General features: G+C 43.7%; 1 protein-coding gene across 1 annotated transcript in view; it reads left to right on the forward strand.

Moving 5' to 3' along the window:
• The window catches only part of EXT1 (exostosin glycosyltransferase 1), a 291,210-nt gene that overhangs the window by 53,969 nt on the left and 223,375 nt on the right, over nucleotides 1-13,866 (forward strand). The window lies entirely within an intron of this gene.

A 13,866-nucleotide genomic window follows, 5' to 3' on the forward strand; every position in this document is an offset into this window, starting at 1 on the left:
GCTGAGGCAGCCAGGGCAGCGAGGAGGGAGGTAGATTACCCCCAGTTCGCCGGCCACAGTTTGCAGAAACGGACTTTTTGTAGAGTTTCTGTGTGTGTCTACAGTGCCACTGCTTTCTCCTTTCAGGCTCAGGCATCTTGCCTGCAAATCACTTTCACTTTAGAACATCTGTTGTGTAGCCATTTCTGCTTTTCCTTTCACCCTCTCATGACGTAAAGAAAGAGAAAATGATACTAGGCAGTATTTTTAATAATAACAAGCAGATATGCATATATCTTCCTCAAGTGGCTCTGCTCCGTGAAGAATAGCAGACGTGCTTCACAGGCTCTGACGGTGTGATTTTCACCTGGAACAGCTGAGCTGGGTGGTGGTACATCTTGTTCTTGGATATGTTGATACAGCCCCTTAATTGCTCAAGGTATGTACCTCTTAATCACCTCTCCTTTGACATGAGGGCTATGCTATACTAGGACCTGGAAACTGTAGGCCTTTCCAGCAACCCAAAAGGTACATGGCCCTTTCTGCAGCGACTACTCAAAACCATAAGTTACCAACTGAGAAACATCCTAGGGTGAAACAACTGAGAAAACTCAAACATCGTCTAAAGGTTACCTCTTTGAGCTCCGCGGCCCATGAGTGCTGGCTTCTTAAGAATATAGGTAGGTGGCTGCAATCTGGAATGTTCTCAAGGCCCTAGCAGGTGCTGTGAGTGGAGTGCAGGGTGGGAGGTGAGATGGCAGCCCTGCAGGAAAGTGGGGCTGGGGCAGGAGGGAGACAGGATCATCAGGTCTTTCAAGGAGAGGTTGGAAATGTGGAATTTTAGGGGGAATCTCCCAAGTTCCAAAAATTGGAACTAATTCAACCATTTGAAAAAGTCAGAGGGCCCAACCAAACGCGCCTGTGGGCCAGAATCAGCTTGCAGGAACCCACTTTGTGACCACTGGTTTAAGGCATGTTGATAAATGGACTTATTGGTCCTTGACTAAATGGAACGTGAGAAAGATTTATCTTTTGGGTAGGAACATAACTCATAAGAAGGAGGTCACTTATGCATTATTACTCAAGAGTTGTTGAGGTGCAAAATATTAGAAACTTAGCAGCCTTGGGGCAGTTGGTGCCTGGTAGAGAGCCGTTGGGGATGATGATGTTATTTTGTGAAGATCTGCAGGGGTTCAGTGTGGTTCTAGTGTTTGGATGGGTCATATGTGTGGGGCTGTAGAAACATGTTTTTTAATGAATAGTTTTTTGGTCCCTGTGTCCCAGGTGCATGAGATTGCATGTGATTTCATAAGTGGATCAGTAGTTGGCACAGGGGCTGTGGGCTGAGGTCTCTTCTTTGTATTATCCTATTTATCAAACAAGTTTCAGACAAAGAAGCAGAACCATGGTAAGTGTTAGGGGATTAAGGAATTTTTTAATAGAAATTGGCCCTTTCTCAAATACGAGAGGAACTGGGGGGCAGTGAAGGCCTTGTGGTGGGTAGTCAGAGGGTTTAGAGAAAGTTCTACCTGGTCTCAAAAAGGGATCATAAGAGGGAAGCCCAAGAGCGTTCTCTAAAAGCCATTGCCTCTGTGTCCGTGTAGTTGCCATCTCAGTGGTCTGCAGTCAGGTGCCTAGTGGTGGGCTGGGACCACTGTTGCTCAGCAGGGCCATTAACTGGGAAGACAAGGGTGTGAGAGCAGAAGCAAGGACAAGCCGGGCCCCACCAGGCACCTTCCATCTGTCCATCGACTTCCTGAGAGTCATGGACTGGACTTCATTTCTACTTTTCAAATCTCACACAAGCTCCTCATACGGCCAGCTGTAACTGGACCATAGGGGGAAGGGTATTCTATCAAATTGGAGCTCCCAGTCAACCAAGTTGACCGCAGTACTATCATCATCCTCTATGACTAAGAATGACCACATCCTTAGAACTGTGCTATTGAGAACTGCTGAATTCTCTCCTCTGCCCTTAAAAGACTTGTGGCTCTGAAACATGGGACAGAAACACCAGGTTTAGGGATTCCCGCTTTGGCCAGGCCAAAGGAGGTATGTTTCTGTTTAGGATCCTTCCAGAATTTTATGAGCCACTTATGTGTACATGAAGGTTGTTTTATCTGATCTTTCTTCCTGGAAAATTTTAGTCTGGTGGGTTGGAGGAAAGAGGGGTATTTGGGGCCATGATGCAGAGAAGCAGAGGGGAGAAAGACAGAAACTTTGGAGATTAGGTTGAGGCAGGCTGAATTCCCTTTTGCCTTGGGCCAATACACATAAATTTCCTACCTCTTAGTTTTGTCTACCTGCCTGTCAGTCAGTTAGTCAATCCATTCATCCATCCATCAATATCTATTTCTATTCATATTGGTCCATATCCATATACTTATCTATATATTTATCTATCTGAATGTATATGCAGTATATTTATCTAATCTATATCCTGCTATAAACACATATATCAAAAACTTTTCAATGGAAACTTTTATGGGTCTTTGACCATCTTCTGTTAAAAGTATTCTGTATCAGGTAGCTATAATAATCCTCTTTAGAGAGAAATTTTAGTTCTAGAAATTCTCACACAAAATAAACTCAAAAGTCGTAGATCGCAGCCTCTTTTCAACCATTCAGTGAGATAATTCGTTTCTCTCCATATGAGGAGATTCGAGGAGAAATGAGAACTCCTGCTACCTGATTTGTCCACACTTTGACTACAGAGTTGTTGTTGGAGAATCACATCTTTGCAGTCAAGGGAGGCATGTGTGTAAGTTCATGGCTGAAGCTGGCGATTTTTGCCAAAGTGTGGGCTGCTTTTAGGTGATACTTCAGCTTCTTATTGCAAAGTTGGCTACTTCTACTTCTCGACTGGTAGTTAGGATGACTGCTGAGCAAGATAAGATAAATTGCTTTCAAACCTTAGGACATTAATTTGGAAGTTACCTAGTGCACAGCAACAAGTTTTCCCTCCTTATTTCCTATAACTGCAGCTCGACTCTTCCTTTATCACCTACTTCCAATTTGGTAGATGCTTTTTTGTCAGTTTTGCTTGAGGCAAAAATGACCAAACTCCATCTTTCCTCCTGTTGTTGGATGTTTCTGGAGCGTGTTGATGACTGTATGTGTGTGTGTGTGGGGGGGGGGGGGTTATGTGATGTAGAAGTGTAGAGAGAGAGATTATCTTCAAGGAATATTCTCCCAAAGCCACTGAACATTCTGGGTAGAGATAGTGGTATGCTCAGGGGCAGATCATTTTAGATTATTTCAAGAGAGCAGAGATGTAGTGAACTCCTCCGTGTCCTGGGCACTGACCTGGGTGCTTGGCCGTCCTAGGTACTCAGTGGGTGTGGGCCCACTCAGTGGGCTGTCCTAGGTACTCAGCCATGACCTAATTGTCACGGCTTAGGTGAAGAACAAAAGAATGGAAGTTGTGGGGGCTTCCCTGGTGGTGCAGTGGTTGAGAGTCCACCTGCTGATGCAGGGGACGTGGGTTCGTGCCCTGGTCCGGGAGGATCCCACATGCCGCGGAGCGGCTGGTCCCGTGGGCCATGGCCGCTGAGCCTGTGCGTCCGGAGCCTGTGCTCCGCAACGGGAGAGGCCACAGCAGTGAGAGGCCCGCGTACCAAAAAAAAAGAAAAAAGAATGGAAGTTATGAATTCAGCCCATACATTCATTAATTTACCACATTTTTATTGAGCATCTATTATATGCCTTAGGAACTGAGCTGAGTCCTAAAGGTTTAGTGGTGAGCAAAGCTTACAGTGCAGCTGGGGAACAGACAGTAATCACATGATTATACAAATAAATATTATACAAATAAATATATACACTTATTGCTATGATAAATGCTCTGAGGGGCCTTAGATGTTGTGATGGGAGCACGAACGGGGAACGTAGGCATGGTGTCGGGGGAGAGGTTGTTTAGAGAAGGCAGGGCTTTGGGGTGGAGATATACTGGGAGAAGAGACTAGTCTGTCTGCCGCATATGCATTAAGTGGTTCCCGTAGCCCTCTACACGCTGTAATCAGAAAGAAGAGCATCCTACAAAACAGAAATAGAGTTACAGATGTAGAAAACAAACTTATGGTTACCAGGGGGTAAGGTGGGGGAACAGATAAATTGGAAGCTTAGGATTGACGTATGTACACTACTATACATAAAATGGATAACTAATAAGGACCTACTGTAGAGCACAGGGAACTCTACTCAATACGCTGTAATGGCCTATATGGGAAAAGAATCTAAAAAAGAGTGGATATATGTATAACTGATTCACTTTGCTGTACACCTGAAACTAACACAACATTGTAAATCATCTATACTCCAATAAAAATTAAAGAAAAAGGGCTTCCCTGGTGGCGCAGTGGTTGAGAGTCCACCTGCCGATGCAGGCAACATGGGTTCGTGCCCCGGGCCGGGAAGATCCCACATGCCGCGGAGCGGCTGGGCCCGTGAGCCATGGCCGCTGAGCCTGCGCGTCCGGAGCCTGTGCTCCGCAACGGGAGAGGCCACAACAGTGAGAGGCCTGCGTACCGCAAAAAAAAAAAAAAAAAAAAATTAAAGAAAGAAAAAGACAAAAAAAAAAAAAAAAAAGAAAGAAGAGTGTCTTTGAGGATGTTCTTGCTCCAAATCCCAGGGCCGGTTTGGGGGAAACTAAGTCGCACCTCCAGGGCTGTTTGGTAACAGGGCATAATTGACTTTTCGTCTAAGGAGCTGTTCTCCTCCGGGCTGACTGAGTTGGCCTCCTGAGCTCTCCAGCTACACTTGCCAAGCCCACCAGGTGCTACGTTCCCAGCTGAGGTTGGAAACTCACACAACGTTCCCGTCCAGTCCAGGCCCTCTTCTCTAGTAGAGCTCCTTGACAATCTGCCCTATCCTACCATATTTTTTCGGATGACATCGATGTTGAATTAGGTGCCTGTCCTCTCTTTGTGGGAAGCTTACTGTCTGTCTGGGCCAGACCGCCCAGAGCAGGATCCCTTCCTGGCTTCCTGGCAGATGCACACCCAGGCTCAAATCACAGAACGTGTTTCTTCTTCACCTGGGGCCAACTGCCTCTCTTCCGAACACTCCTTTTTTAGACTTGCCTGCACACGTACAGGTACAGGGGGTGGATGGTAGGGGCTGGGTAAATCGGGGGGGGGGGGCGGGCTAAGTAAATAAGTAGCAAGGCACATTTATCACAGTCTTCCTAGGGGCTGGGTGGGTTTCGCTAAATCCATTCATTTCCTTCTCGCTGATGAGTGAATTATCAGGTGACTCACAGAGAGCTACTAGTTTGAAGGTTGCGACATGTTCTCACTCGTTCTGTCCTACTAGACCTTGGAAAAGGGCTTCCATTGGATGTGTTTTTAGGCACAAAGTGTCAATTCTTCTGAGAGTTTTATTAAATATGTATTTTTTCCCCGAAAGGAGACATGGTTTATAAAAGGTTTGAGAAGCACTGTGTTAGATCGTCTTTTGTTTGCTTTCTGCCTTGGAAGTGGTAGAGTGATCACTTAAGGTAAAATCAGTCTAGAGAAATTTGGCAGAAATAATAGGAATTCCTGTTTGAAGGTGTGATGGGGCTTAGTCATTTTTTGCGATAGATACTCATATTAACAGTAATCTTATCCCATATTTATCGAATACTTACCATACATTGGGTGCAGGGTTACGATTATATGTAATTATCATCATCATTTAATCTTTACAACAGCCCTATGAAGGAAATCCTTTTATCTCAATTTTATACATCAGGAAAGAGAAATAAGGTTAAATTATTACTAAGGGATGGGTCCAAACGACGAGAGGCCATCTACCTGTAAGAACAAGTTCCTAGCTATTTCTGCAACATGCACTCAGTAAGAGAGCACAGTTTTGTTTCTCATCTCCATTTCTTTATGCTAGAAAAAGGGTTCAAAATTTAATACGATTTTATGATCTGGCAAAGTTTTTCTCTGGATGCAGATGAATTTAAAAGAGAATGGCAACTTGTACACAGATGTTTGTGGCAACTTTATTTGTAGTAGCCCTAAACTAGTCACAGCACAATGCACCTCAACATTTGGATGGGGAGACTGTGGCATGTCCACACAAGGGAGTAATATCCAGCAATAGGAGAGAATGAATTATTGATACACAGTAACATGGATGCATCTCAAAATATTATGCTGAATAAAAGAAGCCAGAGGAAAAAAAGAGTGTCTGTGCCATATGATGCCATTTATATAAAATGCTGGGAAATGCAAATTAAGTTACAATGACAAAAAGTAGATCAGCGGTTGCCTGGGAGCGGCTGGGGGTGATGGTAAAGAGAGGATTGGGAAGAAACTTTCGAGGGTGATGGATAGATCATTAACTTGATTTTGGAGGTGATTTCATGAGCAGGTATATATGTCAAACTTTCCAAAGTGTACAATTTAAATATGTGCAGTTTATGGTATGTCCATTACACCTCCATAAAGCTGTTAAAAATGCATGCAATAGGGGAAAGTAAAGAGAACGGTGAAGTAGAAGAAAGAAGAGCCCGAAGGAGCTCGAAAGAGCTCGAAAGAGCACGAAAGAGCACAAAAGAGCACGAAAGCCTGCTTGTGCTTCCAGTAGAAGAGCCCATTCTGCTTCTTTAGGATGAAGCCTTTGAACTCCCTTAACTTCTCTTAGCTTCAGTTTCAGTTGTGGAGAAAACGGAGATAACAGTATCTTTATTTCAGGGTTATCTTATATGTATCTAAATATATACAGTATCTTTATTTCAGGGTTATCTTATATGTATCTAAATATATATCAAATGTTTGTTCAAAGTCTGGGGCACATGGTAGGAGTGTAATGGCAGCGATCATTATTATCAACACTATGAGCTGGTGGTGCATTGTAACTTGGAAACCAGAGGTGCAAAATCGAGGGGAAGGAAAGAGTTGCTGTGGGCTTGTCTTCTCAGGCAAAACTCACTTGAAATAGCTTTTTTTTTTTTTTTTTGCGGTACGCGGGCCTCTCACTGTGTGGCCTCTACCGTTGTGGAGCACAGGCTCCGGATGCGCAGGCTCAGCGGCCATGGCTCACGGGCCCAGCCGCTCCGCGGCATGTGGGATCTTCCCAGACCGGGGCACGAACCCGTGTCCCCTGCATTGGCAGGCGGACTCTCAACCACTGCGCTACCAGGGAAGTCCTGAAATAGCTTTTGATGGAAATTCCCTGGTGGTCCAGTGGTTAGGACTCTCTGCGTACACTGCAGGGGGCCCCGAGTTTGATCCCTGGTCGGGGAACTAAGATCCCACAAGCTGGATGGAAAAGAAGTAGCTTTTGAAGCCTGTACAGGAGTTAGACCAGTGGAATGAGCGGAGAAAAAATGCAGAGATGGCCCTAGATGAATCAGTTTTGGGGGGCTGGGGTGGGAAGAGCACGAAAGCCTGCTTGCTAAGAGAGATGTTTTCCTAGATAGTTTTGGGCGCAGATAGCATACAGGCTTAAGGGCTATGGTGAAGGAAAGGAATGGGGGGAAGAAAGATGTGTGTCACGAGGGTTCTTATCTGACTGTTGCAATTATTGGCATTTTGGCCTGGGCAGTTCTTTGTTGTAGGAGCTGCCTTATACACTGTAGGCTGTTTAGCAGCAGACCCCCAGCAGCCCCACCCCCGGTCCCTACCCTCTAGCTGCCAGTAGCACTCTGGCCCCTACCCAGTCATGACAATCACAAATATCTCCAGGCTGTCAAGTATCCCCAGGGGCCACTGAGGACCACTGTGCTAGTGGTTAGACCAGGCTTCATTGAAGATGATATTTTCTTTTTCACATTGGAAGGGAGGAAGGATTAGAACTTGTACAATAATAGAATAAATCGTTGTAGCTGGTTTAGCAGAAGTAGAGTGGTTCAGAGCATTGATCAGGAGTCAGAACGGATTCAGATCCTGGCTCCATCACTTACAAGCTGCACGGCCTTTGGCAAAGAACCTATTTGTGCCTCAGTTCCCTTATCTGTAAAATGGGGGCAATTATAGTACCTTCCAGTCGGATGGTTGTGAGAATAAATAAATTGTAACTGAAACCATGAATTATTTGCTTGAAGAAAACAGCTTAGCACTTCTTCTGTTTTTCAAAAGAGTGTGAAAGCCACCTATGGGAAGACAATGACGTCTTCCTGTCTCTAGCCGTCTTGAGCTGATTTTTAAAGTGTCCATCTCTTGAAAAGACCAGTTAAGAAATTAGTCTGAAAAGAAGACATTGCAAGATAAATGTGGAAAACGGTACTTTGTCTCCACGCTGATTCTTCCTCCCCGAACCCATGGACAGATCCTTGTGTTATTTTGTAAGAGCCAGGTGTCCTTCTGCAGAGCGGAAAATGATGTCTAGGGCATGATGGCTGTCCTTGCTGTGAGTGGCTGTGCCCTGGAAAGGAACTTCTGGGCGTGGCCTTGGCCTCAGGGAAATCTTCTTCTCGGAACTGAAGGAAGACCTTTGCAGATACAAAAGCAGATCATGAAAGGGCTCGGAAAGGGCCTCCATTCCAACTTTTCAGTGACAGTGGAGGCCCTGTGTGATGGCCAGATTGCCTCCTGGGACCATTTCCCAGCCAGAGCTTTCTGCTGCTTTTATAACTCTTGTGTTAGAGGCTGCTTAGGAAGTGCTGTTAGGGATGTGTCAGGCTTCAACAAATGAGAACTTCCTCCCCGCCATCCCAGCGATGAGAGAAGCGTAGAGCCTGGCAGAATGACGGATGCAGTGGCTTATCAAGGTCATGAGTGGCAGCTGGCCCCATTGTAGCCCACATTCAAAGAAGGCTCCCCCACTACTGCGGCAGTCCAGGGTTCTCTCCCAAATTCCTCAGATTCCAAACACAAAGGAGGTACCCTAGCCGTGGACTAATGTCCCCCCGGGGGAAGGCAGATTTTTTTTAAGCTCTTGTGTAGCCTTCACTACAGACAGATGGGCCTCCTCTGTCCTAAATAGAGACTATTTAATAACATTTGCTTCTTCTTATTAACTTTCTTTACTCACCTAATCTCATGAATCTAAACTGCTTTGGGACATCATTTAAAGCGTTCCAAAACAAAGTGAGAATCTTTTGGCTCAGTACTTCCTTTGGAGAGGTGAATGTTAAACGGGGTTTAAAGATTTTTTTCTTTTAACCTCAAAGAGTTGAAGCTTGTTCTGGGGCCTAACACACAGCATTCTGTGAGTACAATGCTTACGTGAGCCCAGTTGTCTTAAAAGTATGCAAAATCCTCCCAAGAATTCAGGTTCATTTGACGTGCTTGTTGAGTTTATTGGGGTTAGGGCTGAATCGAAGGAGAAAAACTGTAGAAGTACAAGCAACCCCAAAAGAAAAAATCTGAATAGCAGATACTGAAATAAAAGCTAAATCTTTGTCCCTGTCTTGTTGTTCAGACCTATTGATTAAAAGTAAAAAGTGCAAAAATTAAAAAAATCAGAATCCGAGTATCAGGAGGGAATGTCCTGAGGATTTTTCTTGGACAGTCTTTCCCAATCATTTCAATCTGATAGACAAAGAATAAAAATTGACCATATTCCCTACTGGCTAACATTCTGTGGTACCTTAGTCTCTGGGTTCTGGGGAGTAGCCTTAATCATGTTCACTTGCAAAGCCTTTTCTCATTGTTTCTTTATTTTTTATTAAAAAATTTTTTTATTGAAGTCTAGTTGATTTACAGTGTTGTGTTAGATTCTGCTGTACAGCAAAGTGAATCAGTTATACATGTACGTATATCTGCTCTTTTTTAGATTCTTTTCCCTCTTTTCCCATTGTTAAAGGTTGGACAATGCCAAGGGTTAGTGGACATGATTCACATATGACCTTGTTCTAGAAAGACACTGAGAGCGCAAAGACTCCTCGCTTCAAAGTCTCATTTCCTCTATTCCCCTCACAATTGTTTCTGACACTTTGAAATGCTCCCACCCGCTAGCATGCATTTACTTTTCAGGAAGCATGCGGTATGGTAACCGCCTTTCCAAAGGCCAATGGCAAGGCCATGTCTGACTTCAAATCGTGGTTACACTTTCTGTTGGGAATGCATAGCAGAAAACAGCAGGCCAGCCACGTGGAGAAATAAAGCCGGAGGAGACAGTATATTTTCAGGAGCAATTTAGCGCGTGATTGATCTTACTGATACTGCTAGTGTAGTGTTTATAGCTGAATAGGTTTATCTGCAGCAACTAGCCAGCAGAACAATGTTTTTGCGAAAAATCACGGGAGACAATACATTGATTAGTTGGTAAGTTAACTCCACACTCTAAAATTAGGAAAGCAGCCTGCCCTTGCTAACTTGGAAAGTTGTTAGACATAGTGTAATAAAGCTTGCTAATCTCTGGCCAGGGTCGCCTTTGGTTTCCTGCCCAGTCACATGAGCTTCTCTCTACTTTGTTTTCCCTGCTCAACCAAATCATCTCTTACTGTTGTGATTTTCAGCTGGTTTTATTCAGTCTTCTTTTCCCATCAGAATAACGATGGAGAGGCAATTGTGCCCAGGAAGCAAACTGAATGTATAGGATGCTTCAGAGATTAAAAAAAAAAAAAGGATGAATTTCGAAATTGTACGCTAGTATATGAACTGAGTTCATTTTAATTAAACATCACTATATCTGCATGTATGGATAATCCTTTCTCTGCCACTGTCAATGGCTGGGTTTTTTTTACATTCTCTCTGTGTGGTGTGGTGGAGAAGACACTTGACGTGTCTTGAAGTGGGAATGAGGTTTTCAACAGTATTAAACAACACAGGACATCTTCCCCCGATTCTCTCATCTAATTCTTAGGGCAGTATAACCTCACTTTCTCTTTACCTTCTCCGAAATGAATCCAGATGTTATCTATGAATGCTGTAGAGCACGGCTGGCAAACTGTGGCCTGTGGCCTGAGAATGACTTTCACATTATTAAATGGTTAAAATAATCAAGAGAAGAAAAACGTTTTGTGACATGTGGAAGTTACCTGCAATTCCAATAGCGGTGTCCATACATGAAGGTTTACTGGAACCCAGGCGTGCACATTCCTTTTCTTGTTTTCTCTGGCTGATCTCCCCTGACAGTGGTAGAGAGGAGTCCTTGCAACAGAGACTTCACGGTCAGCACAGCCTAGAATGTTTACCCTCTGTCTCTTCATGGAAGAGTGCCTGCCCCTGGTGTGGAGGCAGATTGAAAACTGAGAACCGTCAGTAAGAGAAAGAGCACAAGCTTTAGAGGCAGGCAGGATGAAGTCCATGCCTTGCTTTCCTCAAAGGTACTGGGTTGGCCAAAAAGTTGGTTCGGATTTTCCGTAACATCTTATGGAAAAACCCGAACCAACTTTTTGGCCAACCCAATAAAATTACAGATTGTTCTACTTCAGAGGGTTTTGGTGAAGATGAAATGAGATAATGAGTGTAAAGTGTGTGTGTGTGTATATAAAATAATATATATTATATATGATATATATTATATAAAATAATACATACGTGATATATATAACTATATCATACTTTATGTAAATATACTATATATGTATAGGTGAAGTGGAATAATTTGTAATATTATATATCTACATCTATTAGTATAATAGATATAATATTATGTATAATATATATAAACTACATATAGCTATATTACATATAATAATATATATAATATTTTTGTGTGTATATATGTATGCCTCGCAGATACTCAGTCTGGTGCCTGTGCCTTTCCCTTTCAGTGTTACCAATTTTTCAAGCTCATTTTCTTACCCCAAGTCACCTGTTAACAGAACGGTAGCCGAAAATACCCTTTTCCAAGCCTGACAGCAGCTGGAGAGTTAGAAACAGCATTTCTCACTCTCACCCTCCTCCTTCTTTTATTCAGCAGCGTCTTTCTTTCCTCCACAAAACTGGTGGCCTTCAGCCCTTGAGGGCAGCGAAATGCATTTTACCTTGAAGTGAATAGGTACACAGAATTGGTCTTGACCTTGAATGAAAGGAAAGCACGCCAGGCATCCTCCAGTCGGTGGAACTTGAGGCGAAGCACTGTTATAGGGGAACTTAGAGCATTGATTTCCAGAGGGGAGTTTCGCACGTGACAGTGACATGCTGAGCCCGGAGCCCAGTGTCTCCCCTATGGACGCCAGGGAGCCCCCTTCGCACTCACGTGGCCTCCTCCACCTACCAGCTCTGTTTTTTTCCAGTTAACACACTTCATGTTAAGCCGACGTGGCTGCCTTATAAACTGTATCTCCATGGGCCAAAAGGAAACACAAAGCTGCCCCACGTGAAGATGAAGGTTCTCTGGCAGCGTCTTCCTCTGTCCCTCAGCGAGCACAGCAAACAGAGAACTCCCTTCTTTCTGGCTTAAGTTACACATATTTTCTCCTCCTTTTCTTTTACTTTCAAAGTTGGCAGCCTCATAAGAGCAGCATTCAAGTCAGCTGTGCCAGGGATGCAGGGCATCATTAATGGGGCATTTCTTGTCCTCCTGGCCTTCTTTCCCTCTGTGCTGTCTCTGTACAATGTATTATCAGCCACCTTGTGAAGTCAGAACTTTGCCAACCACTGGCTTCTGGATCCCGTGGGTCGCTGTCTGAATCTTGCTGGTTGTCCAGGGAAAAGTTAGTTTTACTACTGTTTGTAGGAAAAAAAAATTGAATCAGATTGTATCAAACTCATTTAGGTTATTAGGATAGGTGGTAACTCACCTCAGTAAACTGGGTGTAAAGCTGATGCTATGTGCGCATTACAGTTTGGCTTTTAATGTGAATTTTGTCCGGACTGGTGAATGATGTGCCCATTTGACCTTTTACTTTTCTTACTGTTAAAAAAAAATAATTGCTATCTTTCTCTTCTTTGAAAGTTATTTTCATGTGACCTACCATCCTAATTAGTTGGCTGTAAAGAGGTTAAGGGGGTATAATTTCAAACCTTTTGATACTTGCCATTTTTCGGGGGGGGGTATGGATAACAGAGCTTTTGTTCTTGTTATTGGCTTATGATGATGGTCTGAAATTATTGTGTTTGGCTGCCAGCGTGGTGCTTGGGTGTGATTAATTTGTGCAGCTTTTGCCATTGGATAAATAATATTCATTCCTTGAATCCTTGTTCAGAAGGGATTAGCCAAGCGAACTGGAAACCATGCCTTTGCAGGAGAGCTTTCGCTGTTTGTGATCATCAATGAGCAATCTAGTGGCTGATTTAATTCATTTCTTACAGAACTAGCTGACTCATTGGCGCTTAACGCTTCTTAACTTCTTCTGTGGTATTTTAATCTTTAGTTTCTTCCACATCCACCAGTATTATAGTGGACATAGTTCAGAACTTAACATTTCCCCAGGGACTTTGCTCTGGGAATTCAAAATAAATACCTGTGAAATGGGTTTCAAGAACGTTGTTTTCTGATGGCTCTGTTTTTTCTGTTTTTTTTTTCTCATAGAAGAAACGTGCTTTGAAAAAGTAAAATAAACTTAGCTTTTTTAAAAGGGAGGGTTAAAACAAATAAAACGTGAAACAAAACATGTAACACATTAGAGGTCTGTATTCCACAGAACTCTCAAAGTCCATAACGTGGCTTTGTGTTTTGATATTGCATCATTTACAGGCTAAATAATTTATAATTAAGCTTTTGCCCTGTGGGATGGTTGCAGCGTGTTCCACCAGGAGGCTAGAGTTTCTCTTCAAATCTGCAGTTCACTTGATTGATGGATAAGATAAGTGACTGCAAAATAGAGGGGGTCAAGGCTTCCCTGGTGGCTCAGTGGTTAAGAATCTGCAGGCCAATGCAGGGGACACGGGTTCGAGCCCTGGTCCGGGAAGCTCCCACATGCTGCAGAGCAACTAAGCCCGTGCACCACAACTACTGAGTCTGCGCTCTAGAGCCTGCGTGCCACAACTACTGAGCCTATGTGCCACAACTACTGAGCCTGTGTGCCATAACTACTGAAGCCCGCGCTCCTAGAGCCTG

Source organism: Monodon monoceros, unplaced genomic scaffold (genome assembly GCF_005190385.1).
Source record: "Monodon monoceros isolate NGI ecotype Baffin Bay Population unplaced genomic scaffold, NGI_Narwhal_1 Super_Scaffold_14, whole genome shotgun sequence".
Taxonomy (NCBI): domain Eukaryota; kingdom Metazoa; phylum Chordata; class Mammalia; order Artiodactyla; family Monodontidae; genus Monodon; species Monodon monoceros.